We start from the raw sequence: 21,821 nt of genomic DNA, 5'->3' as shown, positions 1-21,821 counted from the left end.
ATATCTGATTCCCCGCCTCTGATTGCCCACCTCTATTTCCCAGCCTCTGATTCGCCAGCTCTGATTCCCCGCCTCTGATTCCCCGCATCTGATTCCCTGCCTCTGATTCCCCGCCTCTGATTCCCCATCTCTGATTCACCGCCTTTGATTCGCCACCTCTGATTCCCCATATCTGATTCCCCACCTCTGTTTCCCCGCCTCTGATTCCCCGCCTCTGATTCTCCATATCTCATTCCCCGCCTCTGAATCCCCATCTCTGATTCCCGGACTCTGATTCCCCTCCTCTGATTCCCGGCCTCTTATTCCCAGCATCTGATTCCCGGCCTCTGATTCCCGGCCTCTGATTCCCTGCTTCTGATTCCCTGCCTCTGATTCCCCATCTCTGATTCCGCACATCTGATTCCCTGCCTCTGATTCCCCTCCTCTGATTCCCCATATCTGATTCCCCGCCTCTGTTTCCCCGCCTCTGATTCCCCGCCTCTGTTTCCCTATATCTAATTCCCCACCTCTGATGCCCCAACTCTGATTCCCCACCTCTGATTCCCCAGCTCTGATTCCCCGCCTCTGATTCCCTGCATCCGATTCCCCATATCTGATTCCCCGCCTCTGTTTCCCCGCCTCTGATTCCCCGCCTCTGTTTCCCCATATCTGATTCCCGCCTCTGATTCCCAACTATGATTCCCCGCCTCTGATTCCCCAGCTCTGATTCCCTGCCTCTGATTCCCCGCGTTCTATTCCCTGCCTCTGATTCCCCGCCTGTGATTCCCCATCACTGATTCACCACCTCTGATTCCCTACCTCTGATTCCCCATATCTAATTCCCCGCCTCTGTTTGCCCGCCTCTGATTCCCCGCCTCTGTTTCCCCATATCTGATTCCCCGCCTCTGAATCCCCAAATCTGATTCCCTGCCTCAGATTCCCCAGCTCTGATTCCCCGCCTTTGATTCCCCCCGTCTGATTCCCAGCCTCTGAATCCCCGTGTCTGATTTCCTGCCTCTGATTCCCCGCCTCTGATTCCCCATCTCTGATTCACCGCCTCTGATTCCCCACCTCTGATTCCCCATCTCTGATTCCGCACATCCAATTCCCTGCCTCTGATTCCCCAACTCTGATTCCCCACCTCTGATTCCCCAGCTCTGATTCCCCGCTTCAGATTCCCCGCGTCTGATTCCCAGCCTCTGATTCCCCGCCTCTGATTCCCTGCCTCTGATTCCCCATATCTGATTCCCCGCCTCTGATTCCCCAACACTGATTCCCCGCTTCTGATTCCCCAGCTCTGAATCCCCGCCTCTGATTCCCCGCGTCTGATTCCCTGCCTCTGATTCCCCGCCTCTGATTCCCCATCTGTGATTCACAACCTCTGATGCCCCACCTCTGATTCCCCATATCTGATTCCCCGCCTCTGTTTCCCCGCCTCTGAATCCCCGCCTCTGATTCCCCATATCTGATTCCCCGCCTCTGATTGCCCACCTCTGATTCCCCGCGTCTGATACCCTGCCTCTGATTCCCCGCCTCTGATTCCCCATCTCTGATTCACCACCTCTGATTCCCGGCCTCTGATTCCCCATCTCTGATTCCGCACATCCGATTCCCTGCCTATGATTCCCCACCTCTGATTCCCCGCCTCTGATTCCCCATATCTGATTCCCTGCCTCTGTTTCCCCGCCTCTGATTCCCTACCTCTGTTTCCCCATATCTGATTCCCCGCCTCTGATTCCCCAACTCTAATACCCCGCCTCTGATTCCCCAGCTCTGATTCCCCGCCTCTGATTCCCCGCCTCTGATTCCCCGCCTCTGATTCCCCAGCTCTGATTCCCCGCCTCTGATTCCAGGCCTCTGATTCCCATCATCTGATTCCGGCCTCTGATTCCCGGCCTCTGATTCCCTGCTTCTGATTCTGATTCCCTGCCTCTGATTCCCCATCTCTGATTCCGCACATCTGATTCCCTGCCTCTGATTCCCCACCTCTGATTCCCCATTTCTGATTCCCCGCCTCTGTTTCCCCGCCTCTGATTCCCCGCCTCTGTTTCCCAATATCTAAGTCCCCACCTCTGATTCCCCAAATCTGATTCCCCGCCTCTATTTCCCCATATCTGAATCCCCGCCTCTGATTCCCCAACTCTGATTCCCCGCCTCTGATTCCCCAGCTCTGATTCCCCGACTCTGATTCCCGGCGTCCGACTCCCTGCCTCTGATTCCCCGCCTCTGATTCCCCATCTCTGATTCCCCGCCTCTGATTCCCCGTGTCTGATTCCCTGCCTCTGATTCCCCGCCTCTGATTCCCCGCCTCTGATTCCCTGACACTGAATCCCTGCCCCTGATTCCCCACCTCTGATTCCCCATATCTGATTCCCCGCCTCTGTTTCCCCGCCTCTGATTCCCCGCCTCTGATTCCCCATATCTGATTCCCTGCCTCTGATTCCCCAACTCTGATTCCCCGCCTCTGATTCCCCAGCTCTGAATCCCCGCCTCTGATTCCCCGTGTCTGATTCCCTGCCTCTGATTCCCCGCCTTGATTCCCCATCTCTGATTCACAACCTCTGATTCCCCACCTCTGATTCCCTATATTTGATTCCCCGCCTCTGTTTCCCCGCCTCTGATTCCCCGCCTCTGATTCTCCATATCTGAGTCCCCGCCTCTGATTGCCCACCTCTGATTCCCCGCCTCTGATTCGCCAGCTCTGATTCCCCGCCTCTGATTCCCCGCATCTGATTCCCTGCCTCTGATTCCCCGCCTCTGATTCCCCATCTCTGATACACCGCCTTTGATTCGCCACCTCTGATTCCCCATATCTGATTCCCCACCTCTGTTTCCCGGCCTCTGATTCCCCGCCTCTGATTCTCCATATCTCATTCCCCGCCTCTGAATCCCCATCTCTGATTCCCGGACTCTGATTCCCCACCTCTGATTCCCGGCCTCTTATTCCCAGCATCTGATTCCCGGCCTCTGATTCCCGGCCTCTGATTCCCCGCTTCTGATTCTGATTCCCTGCCTCTGATTCCCCATCTCTGATTCAGCACATCTGAATCCAAGCCTCTGATTCCCCACCTCTGATTCCTCATATCTGATTCCCCGCCTCTGTTTCCCCGCCTCTGATTCCCCGCCTCTGTTTCCCCACCTCTGATGCCCCAACTCTGATTCCCCGCCTCTGATTCCCCAGCTCTGATTCCGCACATCCAATTCCCTGCCTCTGATTCCCCAACTCTGATTCCCCACCTCTGATTCCCCATATCTGATTCCCCGCCTCAGATTCCCCGCGTCTGATTCCCTGCCTCTGATTCCCCGCCTCTGATTCCCTGCCTCTGATTCCCCATATCTGATTCCCCGCCTCTGATTCCCCAACTCTGATTCCCCGCTTCTGATTCCCCAGCTCTGAATCCCCGCCTCTGATTCCCCGCGTCTGATTCCCTGCCTCTGATTCCCCGCCTCTGATTCCCCATCTGTGATTCACAACCTCTGATGCCCCACCTCTGATTCCCCATATCTGATTCCCCGCCTCTGTTTCCCCGCCTCTGATTCCCCGCCTCTGATTCCCCATATCTGATTCCCCGCCTCTGATTGCCCACCTCTGATTCCCGGCCTCTGATTCCCCGCCTCTGATTCCCCATCTCTGATTCACCACCTCTGATTCCCAGCCTCTGATTCCCCATCTCTGATTCCGCACATCCGATTCCCTGCCTATGATTCCCCACCTCTGATTCCCCGCCTCTGATTCCCCATATCTGATTCCCAGCCTCTGTTTCCCCGCCTCTGATTCCCTTCCTCTGTTTCCCCATATCTGATTCCCCGCCTCTGATTCCCCAACTCTAATACCCCGCCTCTGATTCCCCAGCTCTGATTCCCCGCCTCTGATTCCCCGCATCTGATTCCCTGCCTCTGATTCCAGGCCTCTGATTCCCATCATCTGATTCCGGCCTCTGATTCCCGGCCTCTGATTCCCTGCTTCTGATTCTGATTCCCTGCCTCTGATTCCCCATCTCTGATTCCGCACATCTGATTCCCTGCCTCTGATTCCCCACCTCTGATTCCCCATATCTGATTCCCCGCCTCTGTTTCCCCGCCTCTGATTCCCCGCCTCTCTTTCCCAATATCTAAGTCCCCACCTCTGATTCCCCAAATCTGATTCCCCACCTCTGATTCCCCAGCTCTGATTCCCCGCCTCTGATTCCCCGCATCTGATTCCCTGCATCTGATTCCAAGCCTCCGATTCCCTGCCTCTGATTCCCAACCTCTGATTCCCCACCTCTGATTCCCCATATCTGATTCCCCGCCTCTGTTTCCCCGCCTCGGATTCCCCGCCTCAGTTTCCCCATATCTGATTCCCGGCCTCTGATTCCCCGCCTCTGATTCCCCGCCTCTGATTCCCTGCCTCTGATTCCCCATCTCCGATTCCCTGCCTCTGATTCCCAACCTCTGATTCCCCACCTCTGATTCCCCATATCTGATTCCCCGCCTCTGTTTCCCCGCCTCTGATTCCCCGCCTCTGATTCCCAACTCTGATTCCCCGCCTCTGATTCCCCAGCTCTGATTCCCCGTGTTTGATTCCCTGCCTCTGATTCCCTGCCCTGATTCCCCATCTCTGTTTCACCGCCTTTGATTCGCCACCTCTGATTCCACATATCTGATTCCCCGCCTCTGTTTCCCCGACTCTGATTCCCTTCCTCTGATTCCCAACCTCTGATTCCACACCTCTGATTCCTCATATCTGATTCCCCGCCTCTATTTCCCCATATCTGAATCCCCGCCTCTGATTCCCCAACTCTGATTCCCCGCCTCTGATTCACCATCTCTGATTCCCCGACTCTGATTCCCTGACACTGAATCCCTGCCCCTGATTCCCCACCTCTGATTCCCCATATCTGATTCCCCGCCTCTGTTTCCCCGCCTCTGATTCCCCGCCTCTGATTCCCCATATCTGATTCCCTGCCTCTGATTCCCCAACTCTGATTCCCCGCCTCTGATTCCCCAGCTCTGAATCCCCGCCTCTGATTCCCCGTGTCTGATTCCCTGCCTCTGATTCCCCGCCTTGATTCCCCATCTCTGATTCACAACCTCTGATTCCCCACCTCTGATTCCCTATATTTGATTCCCCGCCTCTGTTTCCCCGCCTCTGATTCCCCGCCTCTGATTCCCCATATCTGATTCCCCGCCTCTGATTGCCCACCTCTGATTCCCCGCCTCTGATTCGCCAGCTCTGATTCCCCGCCTCTGATTCCCCGCATCTGATTCCCTGCCTCTGATTCCCCGCCTCTGATTCCCCATCTCTGATTCACCGCCTTTGATTCGCCACCTCTGATTCCCCATATCTGATTCCCCACCTCTGTTTCCCGGCCTCTGATTCCCCGCCTCTGATTCTCCATATCTCATTCCCCGCCTCTGAATCCCCATCTCTGATTCCCGGACTCTGATTCCCCACCTCTGATTCCCGGCCTCTTATTCCCAGCATCTGATTCCCGGCCTCTGATTCCCGGCCTCTGATTCCCGGCTTCTGATTCTGATTCCCTGCCTCTGATTCCCAATCTCTGATTCAGCACATCTGAATCCCTGCCTCTGATTCCCCACCTCTGATTCCTCATATCTGATTCCCCGCCTCTGTTTCCCCGCCTCTGATTCCCCGCCTCTGTTTCCCTATATCTAATTCCCCACCTCTGATGCCCCAACTCTGATTCCCCGCCTCTGATTCCCCAGCTCTGATTCCCCGCCTCTAATTCCCCAGCTCTGATTCCTCTCCTCTGATTCCCCGCATCCGATTCCCCATATCTGATTCCCCGCCTCTGTTTCCCCGCCTCTGATTCCCCGCCTCTGTTTCCCCATATCTGATTCCCCGCCTCTGATTCCCAACTATGATTCCCCGCCTCTGATTCCCCAGCTCTGATTCCCTGCGTCTGATTCCCTGCGTTCTATTCCCTGCCTCTGATTCCCCGCCTGTGATTCCCCATCACTGATTCACCACCTCTGATTCCCCACCTCTGATTCCCCATATCTAATTCCCCGCCTCTGTTTGCCCGCCTCTGATTCCCCGCCTCTGTTTCCCCATATCTGATTCCCCGTCTCTGAATCCCCAACTCTGATTCCCTGCCTCTGATTCCCCAGCTCTGATTCCCCGCCTTTGATTCCCCCCGTCTGATTCCCAGCCTCTGAATCCCCGTGTCTGATTTCCTGCCTCTGATTCCCCGCCTCTGATTCCCCTTCTCTGATTCCTCTGATTCCCCACATCTGATTCCCCATCTCTGATTCCGCACATCCGATTCCCTGCCTCTGATTCCCCAACTCTGATTCCCCACCACTGATTCCCCAGCTCTGATTCCCCGCCTCAGATTCCCCGCGTCTGATTCCCTGCCTCTGATTCCCCGCCTCTGATTCCCCATCTCTGATTCCCCACCTCTGATTCCCCGTGTCTGATTCCCTGCCTCTGATTCCCCGCCTCTGAATCCCAGTCTCTGATTCCCCATATCTGATTCCCCGCCTCTGATTCCCTGCCTCTGATTCCCCAGCTGTGATTCCCCGCCTTTGATTCCCCCCGTCTGATTCCCAGCCTCTGAATCCCCGTGTCTGATTTCTTACCTCTGATTCCCCGCCTCTGATTCCCCATCTCTGATTCACCGCCTCTGATTCCCCATCTCTGATTCCCCACCTCTGATTCCCCATATCTGATTCCCTGCCTCTGTTTCCCCGCCTCTGATTCCCCACCTCTGTTTCCCCATATCTGATTCCCCGCCTCTGATTCCCCAACTCTAATACCCCGCCTCTGATTCCCCAGCTCTGATTCCCCGCCTCTGATTCCCCGCATCTGATTCCCTGCCTCTGATTCCCCGCCTCTGATTCCAGGCCTCTGATTCCCAGCATCTGATTCCGGCCTCTGATTCCCGGCCTCTGATTCCCTGCTTCTGATTCTGATTCCCTGCCTCTGATTCCACATCTCTGATTCCGCACATCTGATTCCTTGCCTCTGATTCCCCACCTCTGATTCCCCATATCTGATTCCCCGCCTGGGTTTCCCCGCCTCTGATTCCCCGCCTCTGTTTCCCAATATCTAAGTCCCCGCCTCTGATTCCCCAAATCTGATTCCCCACCTCTGATTCCCCAGCTCTGATTCCCCGCCTCTGATTCCCCGCATCTGATCCCTGCATCTGATTCCAAGCCTCTGATTCCCTGCCTCTGATTCCCAACCTCTGATTCCCCACCTCTGATTCCCCATATCTGATAGCCCGCCTCTGTTTCCCCGCCTCGGATTCCCCGCCTCTGTTTCCCCATATCTGATTCCCGGCCTCTGATTCCCCGCATCTGATTCCGCGCCTCAGATTCCCTGCCTCTGATTCCCCATCTCCGATTCCGCACATCTGATTCCCTTCCTCTGATTCCCCGCCTCTGATTCCCCGCCTCTGATTCCCTGCCTCTGATTCCCAACCTCGGATTCCCCACCTCTGATTCCCCATATCTGATTCCCCGCCTCTGTTTCCCCGCCTCTGATTCCCCGCCTCTGATTCCCAACTCTGATTCCCCGCCTCTGATTCCCCAGCTCTGATTCCCCGTGTTTGATTCCCTGCCTCTGATTCCCTGCCCTGATTCCCCATCTCTGTTTCACCGCCTTTGATTCGCCACCTCTGATTCCCCATATCTGATTCCCTGACTTTTATTCCCTGCCTCTGATTCCCAACCTCTGATTCCACACCTCTGATTCCCCATATCTGATTCCCCGCCTCTATTTCCCCATATCTGATTCCCCGCCTCTGATTCCCCAACTCTGATTCCCCGCCTCTGATTCCCCAGCTCTGATTCCCCGACTCTGATTCCCGGAGTCCGATTCCCTGCCTCTGATTCCCCGCCTCTGATTCCCCATCTCTGATTCCCCGCCTCCGATTCCCCGTGTCTGATTCCCTGCCTCTGATTCCCCGCCTCTGATTCCCCGCCTCTGATTCCCTGCCACTGATTCCCTGCCCCTGATTCCCCAATTCTGATTCCCCATATCTGATTCCCCGCCTCTGTTTCCCCGCCTCTGATTCCCCGCCTCTGATTCCCCATATCTGATTCCCTGCCTCTGATTCCCCAACTCTGATTCCCCGCCTCTGATTCCCCAGCTCTGAATCCCCGCCTCTGATTCCCCGTGTCTGATTCCCTGCCTCTGATTCCCCGCCTTGATTCCCCATCTCTGATTCACAACCTCTGATTCCCCACCTCTGATTCCCTATATTTGATTCCCCGCCTCTGTTTCCCCGCCTCTGATTCCCCGCCTCTGATTCTCCATATCTGAGTCCCCGCCTCTGATTGCCCACCTCTGATTCCCCGCCTCTGATTCGCCAGCTCTGATTCCCCGCCTCTGATTCCCCGCATCTGATTCCCTGCCTCTGATTCCCCGCCTCTGATTCCCCATCTCTGATACACCGCCTTTGATTCGCCACCTCTGATTCCCCATATCTGATTCCCCACCTCTGTTTCCCGGCCTCTGATTCCCCGCCTCTGATTCTCCATATCTCATTCCCCGCCTCTGAATCCCCATCTCTGATTCCCGGACTCTGATTCCCCACCTCTGATTCCCGGCCTCTTATTCCCAGCATCTGATTCCCGGCCTCTGATTCCCGGCCTCTGATTCCCCGCTTCTGATTCTGATTCCCTGCCTCTGATTCCCCATCTCTGATTCAGCACATCTGAATCCAAGCCTCTGATTCCCCACCTCTGATTCCTCATATCTGATTCCCCGCCTCTGTTTCCCCGCCTCTGATTCCCCGCCTCTGTTTCCCTATATCTAATTCCCCACCTCTGATGCCCCAACTCTGATTCCCCGCCTCTGATTCCCCAGCTCTGATTCCGCACATCCAATTCCCTGCCTCTGATTCCCCAACTCTGATTCCCCACCTCTGATTCCCCATATCTGATTCCCCGCCTCAGATTCCCCGCGTCTGATTCCCTGCCTCTGATTCCCCGCCTCTGATTCCCTGCCTCTGATTCCCCATATCTGATTCCCCGCCTCTGATTCCCCAACTCTGATTCCCCGCTTCTGATTCCCCAGCTCTGAATCCCCGCCTCTGATTCCCCGCGTCTGATTCCCTGCCTCTGATTCCCCGCCTCTGATTCCCCATCTGTGATTCACAACCTCTGATGCCCCACCTCTGATTCCCCATATCTGATTCCCCGCCTCTGTTTCCCCGCCTCTGATTCCCCGCCTCTGATTCCCCATATCTGATTCCCCGCCTCTGATTGCCCACCTCTGATTCCCGGCCTCTGATTCCCCGCCTCTGATTCCCCATCTCTGATTCACCACCTCTGATTCCCGGCCTCTGATTCCCCATCTCTGATTCCGCACATCCGATTCCCTGCCTATGATTCCCCACCTCTGATTCCCCGCCTCTGATTCCCCATATCTGATTCCCTGCCTCTGTTTCCCCGCCTCTGATTCCCTTCCTCTGTTTCCCCATATCTGATTCCCCGCCTCTGATTCCCCAACTCTAATACCCCGCCTCTGATTCCCCAGCTCTGATTCCCCGCCTCTGATTCCCCGCATCTGATTCCCTGCCTCTGATTCCAGGCCTCTGATTCCCATCATCTGATTCCGGCCTCTGATTCCCGGCCTCTGATTCCCTGCTTCTGATTCTGATTCCCTGCCTCTGATTCCCCATCTCTGATTCCGCACATCTGATTCCCTGCCTCTGATTCCCCACCTCTGATTCCCCATATCTGATTCCCCGCCTCTGTTTCCCCGCCTCTGATTCCCCGCCTCTCTTTCCCAATATCTAAGTCCCCACCTCTGATTCCCCAAATCTGATTCCCCACCTCTGATTCCCCAGCTCTGATTCCCCGCCTCTGATTCCCCGCATCTGATTCCCTGCATCTGATTCCAAGCCTCCGATTCCCTGCCTCTGATTCCCAACCTCTGATTCCCCACCTCTGATTCCCCATATCTGATTCCCCGCCTCTGTTTCCCCGCCTCGGATTCCCCGCCTCAGTTTCCCCATATCTGATTCCCGGCCTCTGATTCCCCGCCTCTGATTCCCCGCCTCTGATTCCCTGCCTCTGATTCCCCATCTCCGATTCCCTGCCTCTGATTCCCAACCTCTGATTCCCCACCTCTGATTCCCCATATCTGATTCCCCGCCTCTGTTTCCCCGCCTCTGATTCCCCGCCTCTGATTCCCAACTCTGATTCCCCGCCTCTGATTCCCCAGCTCTGATTCCCCGTGTTTGATTCCCTGCCTCTGATTCCCTGCCCTGATTCCCCATCTCTGTTTCACCGCCTTTGATTCGCCACCTCTGATTCCACATATCTGATTCCCCGCCTCTGTTTCCCCGACTCTGATTCCCTTCCTCTGATTCCCAACCTCTGATTCCACACCTCTGATTCCTCATATCTGATTCCCCGCCTCTATTTCCCCATATCTGAATCCCCGCCTCTGATTCCCCAACTCTGATTCCCCGCCTCTGATTCACCATCTCTGATTCCCCGACTCTGATTCCCTGACACTGAATCCCTGCCCCTGATTCCCCACCTCTGATTCCCCATATCTGATTCCCCGCCTCTGTTTCCCCGCCTCTGATTCCCCGCCTCTGATTCCCCATATCTGATTCCCTGCCTCTGATTCCCCAACTCTGATTCCCCGCCTCTGATTCCCCAGCTCCGAATCCCCGCCTCTGATTCCCCGTGTCTGATTCCCTGCCTCTGATTCCCCGCCTTGATTCCCCATCTCTGATTCACAACCTCTGATTCCCCACCTCTGATTCCCTATATTTGATTCCCCGCCTCTGTTTCCCCGCCTCTGATTCCCCGCCTCTGATTCCCCATATCTGATTCCCCGCCTCTGATTGCCCACCTCTGATTCCCCGCCTCTGATTCGCCAGCTCTGATTCCCCGCCTCTGATTCCCCGCATCTGATTCCCTGCCTCTGATTCCCCGCCTCTGATTCCCCATCTCTGATTCACCGCCTTTGATTCGCCACCTCTGATTCCCCATATCTGATTCCCCACCTCTGTTTCCCGGCCTCTGATTCCCCGCCTCTGATTCTCCATATCTCATTCCCCGCCTCTGAATCCCCATCTCTGATTCCCGGACTCTGATTCCCCACCTCTGATTCCCGGCCTCTTATTCCCAGCATCTGATTCCCGGCCTCTGATTCCCGGCCTCTGATTCCCGGCTTCTGATTCTGATTCCCTGCCTCTGATTCCCAATCTCTGATTCAGCACATCTGAATCCCTGCCTCTGATTCCCCACCTCTGATTCCTCATATCTGATTCCCCGCCTCTGTTTCCCCGCCTCTGATTCCCCGCCTCTGTTTCCCTATATCTAATTCCCCACCTCTGATGCCCCAACTCTGATTCCCCGCCTCTGATTCCCCAGCTCTGATTCCCCGCCTCTAATTCCCCAGCTCTGATTCCTCTCCTCTGATTCCCCGCATCCGATTCCCCATATCTGATTCCCCGCCTCTGTTTCCCCGCCTCTGATTCCCCGCCTCTGTTTCCCCATATCTGATTCCCCGCCTCTGATTCCCAACTATGATTCCCCGCCTCTGATTCCCCAGCTCTGATTCCCTGCGTCTGATTCCCTGCGTTCTATTCCCTGCCTCTGATTCCCCGCCTGTGATTCCCCATCACTTATTCACCACCTCTGATTCCCCACCTCTGATTCCCCATATCTAATTCCCCGCCTCTGTTTGCCCGCCTCTGATTCCCCGCCTCTGTTTCCCCATATCTGATTCCCCGTCTCTGAATCCCCAACTCTGATTCCCTGCCTCTGATTCCCCAGCTCTGATTCCCCGCCTTTGATTCCCCCCGTCTGATTCCCAGCCTCTGAATCCCCGTGTCTGATTTCCTGCCTCTGATTCCCCGCCTCTGATTCCCCATCTCTGATTCCTCTGATTCCCCACATCTGATTCCCCATCTCTGATTCCGCACATCCGATTCCCTGCCTCTGATTCCCCAACTCTGATTCCCCACCACTGATTCCCCAGCTCTGATTCCCCGCCTCAGATTCCCCGCGTCTGATTCCCTGCCTCTGATTCCCCGCCTCTGATTCCCCATCTCTGATTCCCCACCTCTGATTCCCCGTGTCTGATTCCCTGCCTCTGAATCCCCGCCTCTGAATCCCAGTCTCTGATTCCCCATATCTGATTCCCCGCCTCTGATTCCCTGCCTCTGATTCCCCAGCTGTGATTCCCCGCCTTTGATTCCCCCCGTCTGATTCCCAGCCTCTGAATCCCCGTGTCTGATTTCTTACCTCTGATTCCCCGCCTCTGATTCCCCATCTCTGATTCACCGCCTCTGATTCCCCATCTCTGATTCCCCACCTCTGATTCCCCATATCTGATTCCCTGCCTCTGTTTCCCCGCCTCTGATTCCCCACCTCTGTTTCCCCATATCTGATTCCCCGCCTCTGATTCCCCAACTCTAATACCCCGCCTCTGATTCCCCAGCTCTGATTCCCCGCCTCTGATTCCCCGCATCTGATTCCCTGCCTCTGATTCCCCGCCTCTGATTCCAGGCCTCTGATTCCCAGCATTTGATTCCGGCCTCTGATTCCCGGCCTCTGATTCCCTGCTTCTGATTCTGATTCCCTGCCTCTGATTCCACATCTCTGATTCCGCACATCTGATTCCTTGCCTCTGATTCCCCACCTCTGATTCCCCATATCTGATTCCCCGCCTGGGTTTCCCCGCCTCTGATTCCCCGCCTCTGTTTCCCAATATCTAAGTCCCCGCCTCTGATTCCCCAAATCTGATTCCCCACCTCTGATTCCCCAGCTCTGATTCCCCGCCTCTGATTCCCCGCATCTGATCCCTGCATCTGATTCCAAGCCTCTGATTCCCTGCCTCTGATTCCCAACCTCTGATTCCCCACCTCTGATTCCCCATATCTGATAGCCCGCCTCTGTTTCCCCGCCTCGGATTCCCCGCCTCTGTTTCCCCATATCTGATTCCCGGCCTCTGATTCCCCGCATCTGATTCCGCGCCTCAGATTCCCTGCCTCTGATTCCCCATCTCCGATTCCGCACATCTGATTCCCTTCCTCTGATTCCCCGCCTCTGATTCCCCGCCTCTGATTCCCTGCCTCTGATTCCCAACCTCGGATTCCCCACCTCTGATTCCCCATATCTGATTCCCCGCCTCTGTTTCCCCGCCTCTGATTCCCCGCCTCTGATTCCCAACTCTGATTCCCCGCCTCTGATTCCCCAGCTCTGATTCCCCGTGTTTGATTCCCTGCCTCTGATTCCCTGCCCTGATTCCCCATCTCTGTTTCACCGCCTTTGATTCGCCACCTCTGATTCCCCATATCTGATTCCCTGACTTTTATTCCCTGCCTCTGATTCCCAACCTCTGATTCCACACCTCTGATTCCCCATATCTGATTCCCCGCCTCTATTTCCCCATATCTGATTCCCCGCCTCTGATTCCCCAACTCTGATTCCCCGCCTCTGATTCCCCAGCTCTGATTCCCCGACTCTGATTCCCGGAGTCCGATTCCCTGCCTCTGATTCCCCGCCTCTGATTCCCCATCTCTGATTCCCCGCCTCCGATTCCCCGTGTCTGATTCCCTGCCTCTGATTCCCCGCCTCTGATTCCCCGCCTCTGATTCCCTGCCACTGATTCCCTGCCCCTGATTCCCCAATTCTGATTCCCCATATCTGATTCCCCGCCTCTGTTTCCCCGCCTCTGATTCCCCGCCTCTGATTCCCCATATCTGATTCCCTGCCTCTGATTCCCCAACTCTGATTCACCGCCTCTGATTCCCCAGCTCTGAATCCCCGCCTCTGATTCCCCGCGTCTGATTCCCTGCCTCTGATTCCCCGCCTTGATTCCCCATTTCTGATTCACCGCCTTTGATTCGCCACCTCTGATTCCCCATATCTGATTCCCCACCTCTGTTTCCCGGCTCTGATTCCCCGCCTCTGATTCCCCAGCTCTGATTCCCCGTGTTTGATTCCCCGCCTCTGAATCCCCATCTCTGATTCCCGGACTCTGATTCCCCACCTCTGATTCCCCCTCTCTGATTCCGCACATCCAATTCCCTGCCTCTGATTCCTCAACTCTGATTCCCCACCTCTGATTCCCCAGCTCTGATTCCCCGCCTCAGATTCCCAGCGTCTGATTCCCTGCCTCTGATTCCCCGCCTCTGATTCCCAGCCTCTGATTCCCCATATCTGATTCCCCGCCTCTGATTCCCCATATCTGACTCCCCGCCTCTATTTCCCCATATCTGCTTCGCCGCCTCTGATTCCCCAACTCTGATTCCCCGCCTCTGATTCCCCAGCTCTGATTCCCCGCCTCTGTTTCCCCACCTCTGATTCCCCGCCTCTGTTTCCCCATATCTGATTCCCGCCTCTGATTCCCAACTATGATTCCCCGCCTCTGATTCCCCAGCTCTGATTCCCTGCCTCTGATTCCCCGCGTTCTATTCCCTGCCTCTGATTCCCCGCCTGTGATTCCCCATCACTGATTCACCACCTCTGATTCCCTACCTCTGATTCCCCATATCTAATTCCCCGCCTCTGTTTGCCCGCCTCTGATTCCCCGCCTCTGTTTCCCCATATCTGATTCCCCGCCTCTGAATCCCCAACTCTGATTCCCTGCCTCAGATTCCCCAGCTCTGATTCCCCGCCTTTGATTCCCCCCGTCTGATTCCCAGCCTCTGAATCCCCGTGTCTGATTTCATGCCTCTGATTCCCCGCCTCTGATTCCCCATCTCTGATTCACCGCCTCTGATTCCCCACCTCTGATTCCCCATCTCTGATTCCGCACATCCAATTCCCTGCCTCTGATTCCCCAACTCTGATTCCCCACCTCTGATTCCCCAGCTCTGATTCCCCGCTTCAGATTCCCCGCGTCTGATTCCCAGCCTCTGATTCCCCGCCTCTGATTCCCTGCCTCTGATTCCCCATATCTGATTCCCCGCCTCTGATTCCCCATCTCTGATTCCCGGACTCTGATTCCCCTCCTCTGATTCCCGGCCTCTTATTCCCAGCATCTGATTCCCGGCCTCTGATTCCCGGACTCTGATTCCCCGCTTCTGATTCTGATTCCCTGCCTCTGATTCCCCATCTCTGATTACGCACATCTGATTCCCCACCTCTGATTCCCCAGCTCTGATTCCCCGCCTCTGATTCCCCGCATCTGATACCCTGCATCTGATTCCAAGCCTCTGATTCCCTGCCTCTGATTCCCAACCTCTGATTCCCCACCTCTGATTCCCCATATCTGATTCCCCGCCTCTGTTTCCCCGCCTCGGATTCCCCGCCTCTGTTTCCCCATATCTGATTCCCGGCCTCTGATTCCCCGCATCTGATTCCCCATATCTGATTCCCTGCCTCTGATTCCCCAACTCTGATTCCCCGCCTCTGATTCCCCAGCTCTGAATCCCCGCCTCTGATTCCCCGCGTCTGATTCCCTGCCTCTGATTCCCCGCCTTGATTCCCCATCTCTGATTCACGACCTCTGATTCCCCACCTCTGATTCCCTATATTTGATTCCCCGCCTCTGTTTCCCCGCCTCTGATTCGCCGCCTCTGATTCCCCATATCTGATTCCCCGCCTCTGATTGCCCACCTCTATTTCCCAGCCTCTGATTCGCCAGCTCTGATTCCCCGCCTCTGATTCCCCGCATCTGATTCCCTGCCTCTGATTCCCCGCCTCTGATTCCCCATCTCTGATTCACCGCCTTTGATTCGCCACCTCTGATTCCCCATATCTGATTCCCCACCTCTGTTTCCCCGCCTCTGATTCCCCGCCTCTGATTCTCCATATCTCATTCCCCGCCTCTGAATCCCCATCTCTGATTCCCGGACTCTGATTCCCCTCCTCTGATTCCCGGCCTCTTATTCCCAGCATCTGATTCCCGGCCTCTGATTCCCGGCCTCTGATTCCCTGCTTCTGATTCCCTGCCTCTGATTCCCCATCTCTGATTCCGCACATCTGATTCCCTGCCTCTGATTCCCCTCCTCTGATTCCCCATATCTGATTCCCCGCCTCTGTTTCCCCGCCTCTGATTCCCCGCCTCTGTTTCCCTATATCTAATTCCCCACCTCTGATGCCCCAACTCTGATTCCCCACCTCTGATTCCCCAGCTCTGATTCCCCGCCTCTGATTCCCTGCATCCGATTCCCCATATCTGATTCCCCGCCTCTGTTTCCCCGCCTCTGATTCCCCGCCTCTGTTTCCCCATATCTGATTCCCGCCTCTGATTCCCAACTATGATTCCCCGCCTCTGATTCCCCAGCTCTGATTCCCTGCCTCTGATTCCCCGCGTTCTATTCCCTGCCTCTGATTCCCCGCCTGTGATTCCCCATCACTGATTCACCACCTCTGATTCCCTACCTCTGATTCCCCATATCTAATTCCCCGCCTCTGTTTGCCCGCCTCTGATTCCCCGCCTCTGTTTCCCCATATCTGATTCCCCGCCTCTGAATCCCCAAATCTGATTCCCTGCCTCAGATTCCCCAGCTCTGATTCCCCGCCTTTGATTCCCCCCGTCTGATTCCCAGCCTCTGAATCCCCGTGTCTGATTTCCTGCCTCTGATTCCCCGCCTCTGATTCCCCATCTCTGATTCACCGCCTCTGATTCCCCACCTCTGATTCCCCATCTCTGATTCCGCACATCCAATTCCCTGCCTCTGATTCCCCAACTCTGATTCCCCACCTCTGATTCCCCAGCTCTGATTCCCCGCTTCAGATTCCCCGCGTCTGATTCCCAGCCTCTGATTCCCCGCCTCTGATTCCCTGCCTCTGATTCCCCATATCTGATTCCCCGCCTCTGATTCCCCAACACTGATTCCCCGCTTCTGATTCCCCAGCTCTGAATCCCCGCCTCTGATTCCCCGCGTCTGATTCCCTGCCTCTGATTCCCCGCCTCTGATTCCCCATCTGTGATTCACAACCTCTGATGCCCCACCTCTGATTCCCCATATCTGATTCCCCGCCTCTGTTTCCCCGCCTCTGAATCCCCGCCTCTGATTCCCCATATCTGATTCCCCGCCTCTGATTGCCCACCTCTGATTCCCCGCGTCTGATACCCTGCCTCTGATTCCCCGCCTCTGATTCCCCATCTCTGATTCACCACCTCTGATTCCCGGCCTCTGATTCCCCATCTCTGATTCCGCACATCCGATTCCCTGCCTATGATTCCCCACCTCTGATTCCCCGCCTCTGATTCCCCATATCTGATTCCCTGCCTCTGTTTCCCCGCCTCTGATTCCCTACCTCTGTTTCCCCATATCTGATTCCCCGCCTCTGATTCCCCAACTCTAATACCCCGCCTCTGATTCCCCAGCTCTGATTCCCCGCCTCTGATTCCCCGCCTCTGATTCCCCGCCTCTGATTCCCCAGCTCTGATTCCCCGCCTCTGATTCCAGGCCTCTGATTCCCATCATCTGATTCCGGCCTCTGATTCCCGGCCTCTGATTCCCTGCTTCTGATTCTGATTCCCTGCCTCTGATTCCCCATCTCTGATTCCGCACATCTGATTCCCTGCCTCTGATTCCCCACCTCTGATTCCCCATTTCTGATTCCCCGCCTCTGTTTCCCCGCCTCTGATTCCCCGCCTCTGTTTCCCAATATCTAAGTCCCCACCTCTGATTCCCCAAATCTGATTCCCCGCCTCTATTTCCCCATATCTGAATCCCCGCCTCTGATTCCCCAACTCTGATTCCCCGCCTCTGATTCCCCAGCTCTGATTCCCCGACTCTGATTCCCGGCGTCCGACTCCCTGCCTCTGATTCCCCGCCTCTGATTCCCCATCTCTGATTCCCCGCCTCTGATTCCCCGTGTCTGATTCCCTGCCTCTGATTCCCCGCCTCTGATTCCCCGCCTCTGATTCCCTGACACTGAATCCCTGCCCCTGATTCCCCACCTCTGATTCCCCATATCTGATTCCCCGCCTCTGTTTCCCCGCCTCTGATTCCCCGCCTCTGATTCCCCATATCTGATTCCCTGCCTCTGATTCCCCAACTCTGATTCCCCGCCTCTGATTCCCCAGCTCTGAATCCCCGCCTCTGATTCCCCGTGTCTGATTCCCTGCCTCTGATTCCCCGCCTTGATTCCCCATCTCTGATTCACAACCTCTGATTCCCCACCTCTGATTCCCTATATTTGATTCCCCGCCTCTGTTTCCCCGCCTCTGATTCCCCGCCTCTGATTCTCCATATCTGAGTCCCCGCCTCTGATTGCCCACCTCTGATTCCCCGCCTCTGATTCGCCAGCTCTGATTCCCCGCCTCTGATTCCCCGCATCTGATTCCCTGCCTCTGATTCCCCGCCTCTGATTCCCCATCTCTGATACACCGCCTTTGATTCGCCACCTCTGATTCCCCATATCTGATTCCCCACCTCTGTTTCCCGGCCTCTGATTCCCCGCCTCTGATTCTCCATATCTCATTCCCCGCCTCTGAATCCCCATCTCTGATTCCCGGACTCTGATTCCCCACCTCTGATTCCCGGCCTCTTATTCCCAGCATCTGATTCCCGGCCTCTGATTCCCGGCCTCTGATTCCCCGCTTCTGATTCTGATTCCCTGCCTCTGATTCCCCATCTCTGATTCAGCACATCTGAATCCAAGCCTCTGATTCCCCACCTCTGATTCCTCATATCTGATTCCCCGCCTCTGTTTCCCCGCCTCTGATTCCCCGCCTCTGTTTCCCTATATCTAATTCCCCACCTCTGATGCCCCAACTCTGATTCCCCGCCTCTGATTCCCCAGCTCTGATTCCGCACATCCAATTCCCTGCCTCTGATTCCCCAACTCTGATTCCCCACCTCTGATTCCCCATATCTGATTCCCCGCCTCAGATTCCCCGCGTCTGATTCCCTGCCTCTGATTCCCCGCCTCTGATTCCCTGCCTCTGATTCCCCATATCTGATTCCCCGCCTCTGATTCCCCAACTCTGAATCCCCGCTTCTGATTCCCCAGCTCTGAATCCCCGCCTCTGATTCCCCGCGTCTGATTCCCTGCCTCTGATTCCCCGCCTCTGATTCCCCATCTGTGATTCACAACCTCTGATGCCCCACCTCTGATTCCCCATATCTGATTCCCCGCCTCTGTTTCCCCGCCTCTGATTCCCCGCCTCTGATTCCCCATATCTGATTCCCCGCCTCTGATTGCCCACCTCTGATTCCCGGCCTCTGATTCCCCGCCTCTGATTCCCCATCTCTGATTCACCACCTCTGATTCCCAGCCTCTGATTCCCCATCTCTGATTCCGCACATCCGATTCCCTGCCTATGATTCCCCACCTCTGATTCCCCGCCTCTGATTCCCCATATCTGATTCCCTGCCTCTGTTTCCCCGCCTCTGATTCCCTTCCTCTGTTTCCCCATATCTGATTCCCCGCCTCTGATTCCCCAACTCTAATACCCCGCCTCTGATTCCCCAGCTCTGATTCCCCGCCTCTGATTCCCCGCATCTGATTCCCTGCCTCTGATTCCAGGCCTCTGATTCCCATCATCTGATTCCGGCCTCTGATTCCCGGCCTCTGATTCCCTGCTTCTGATTCTGATTCCCTGCCTCTGATTCCCCATCTCTGATTCCGCACATCTGATTCCCTGCCTCTGATTCCCCACCTCTGATTCCCCATATCTGATTCCCCGCCTCTGTTTCCCCGCCTCTGATTCCCCGCCTCTCTTTCCCAATATCTAAGTCCCCACCTCTGATTCCCCAAATCTGATTCCCCACCTCTGATTCCCCAGCTCTGATTCCCCGCCTCTGATTCCCCGCATCTGATTCCCTGCATCTGATTCCAAGCCTCCGATTCCCTGCCTCTGATTCCCAACCTCTGATTCCCCACCTCTGATTCCCCATATCTGATTCCCCGCCTCTGTTTCCCCGCCTCGGATTCCCCGCCTCAGTTTCCCCATATCTGATTCCCGGCCTCTGATTCCCCGCCTCTGATTCCCCGCCTCTGATTCCCTGCCTCTGATTCCCCATCTCCGATTCCCTGCCTCTGATTCCCAACCTCTGATTCCCCACCTCTGATTCCCCATATCTGATTCCCCGCCTCTGTTTCCCCGCCTCTGATTCCCCGCCTCTGATTCCCAACTCTGATTCCCCGCCTCTGATTCCCCAGCTCTGATTCCCCGTGTTTGATTCCCTGCCTCTGATTCCCTGCCCTGATTCCCCATCTCTGTTTCACCGCCTTTGATTCGCCACCTCTGATTCCACATATCTGATTCCCCGCCTCTGTTTCCCCGACTCTGATTCCCTTCCTCTGATTCCCAACCTCTGATTCCACACCTCTGATTCCTCATATCTGATTCCCCGCCTCTATTTCCCCATATCTGAATCCCCGCCTCTGATTCCCCAACTCTGATTCCCCGCCTCTGATTCACCATCTCTGATTCCCCGACTCTGATTCCCTGACACTGAATCCCTGCCCCTGATTCCCCACCTCTGATTCCCCATATCTGATTCCCCGCCTCTGTTTCCCCGCCTCTGATTCCCCGCCTCTGATTCCCCATATCTGATTCCCTGCCTCTGATTCCCCAACTCTGATTCCCCGCCTCTGATTCCCCAGCTCTGAATCCCCGCCTCTGATTCCCCGTGTCTGATTCCCTGCCTCTGATTCCCCGCCTTGATTCCCCATCTCTGATTCACAACCTCTGATTCCCCACCTCTGATTCCCTATATTTGATTCCCCGCCTCTGTTTCCCCGCCTCTGATTCCCCGCCTCTGATTCCCCATATCTGATTCCCCGCCTCTGATTGCCCACCTCTGATTCCCCGCCTCTGATTCGCCAGCTCTGATTCCCCGCCTCTGATTCCCCGCATCTGATTCCCTGCCTCTGATTCCCCGCCTCTGATTCCCCATCTCTGATTCACCGCCTTTGATTCGCCACCTCTGATTCCCCATATCTGATTCCCCACCTCTGTTTCCCGGCCTCTGATTCCCCGCCTCTGATTCTCCATATCTCATTCCCCGCCTCTGAATCCCCATCTCTGATTCCCGGACTCTGATTCCCCACCTCTGATTCCCGGCCTCTTATTCCCAGCATCTGATTCCCGGCCTCTGATTCCCGGCCTCTGATTCCCGGCTTCTGATTCTGATTCCCTGCCTCTGATTCCCAATCTCTGATTCAGCACATCTGAATCCCTGCCTCTGATTCCCCACCTCTGATTCCTCATATCTGATTCCCCGCCTCTGTTTCCCCGCCTCTGATTCCCCGCCTCTGTTTCCCTATATCTAATTCCCCACCTCTGATGCCCCAACTCTGATTCCCCGCCTCTGATTCCCCAGCTCTGATTCCCCGCCTCTAATTCCCCAGCTCTGATTCCTCTCCTCTGATTCCCCGCATCCGATTCCCCATATCTGATTCCCCGCCTCTGTTTCCCCGCCTCTGATTCCCCGCCTCTGTTTCCCCATATCTGATTCCCCGCCTCTGATTCCCAACTATGATTCCCCGCCTCTGATTCCCCAGCTCTGATTCCCTGCATCTGATTCCCTGCGTTCTATTCCCTGCCTCTGATTCCCCGCCTGTGATTCCCCATCACTGATTCACCACCTCTGATTCCCCACCTCTGATTCCCCATATCTAATTCCCCGCCTCTGTTTGCCCGCCTCTGATTCCCCGCCTCTGTTTCCCCATATCTGATTCCCCGTCTCTGAATCCCCAACTCTGATTCCCTGCCTCTGATTCCCCAGCTCTGATTCCCCGCCTTTGATTCCCCCCGTCTGATTCCCAGCCTCTGAATCCCCGTGTCTGATTTCCTGCCTCTGATTCCCCGCCTCTGATTCCCCTTCTCTGATTCCTCTGATTCCCCACATCTGATTCCCCATCTCTGATTCCGCACATCCGATTCCCTGCCTCTGATTCCCCAACTCTGATTCCCCACCACTGATTCCCCAGCTCTGATTCCCCGCCTC

This window comes from Narcine bancroftii, chromosome 4 (assembly GCF_036971445.1).
Source record: "Narcine bancroftii isolate sNarBan1 chromosome 4, sNarBan1.hap1, whole genome shotgun sequence".
NCBI lineage: Eukaryota > Metazoa > Chordata > Chondrichthyes > Torpediniformes > Narcinidae > Narcine > Narcine bancroftii.
The sequence above is the reverse complement of the archived record's forward strand: the minus strand, read 5'-3'. Positions refer to the sequence as shown.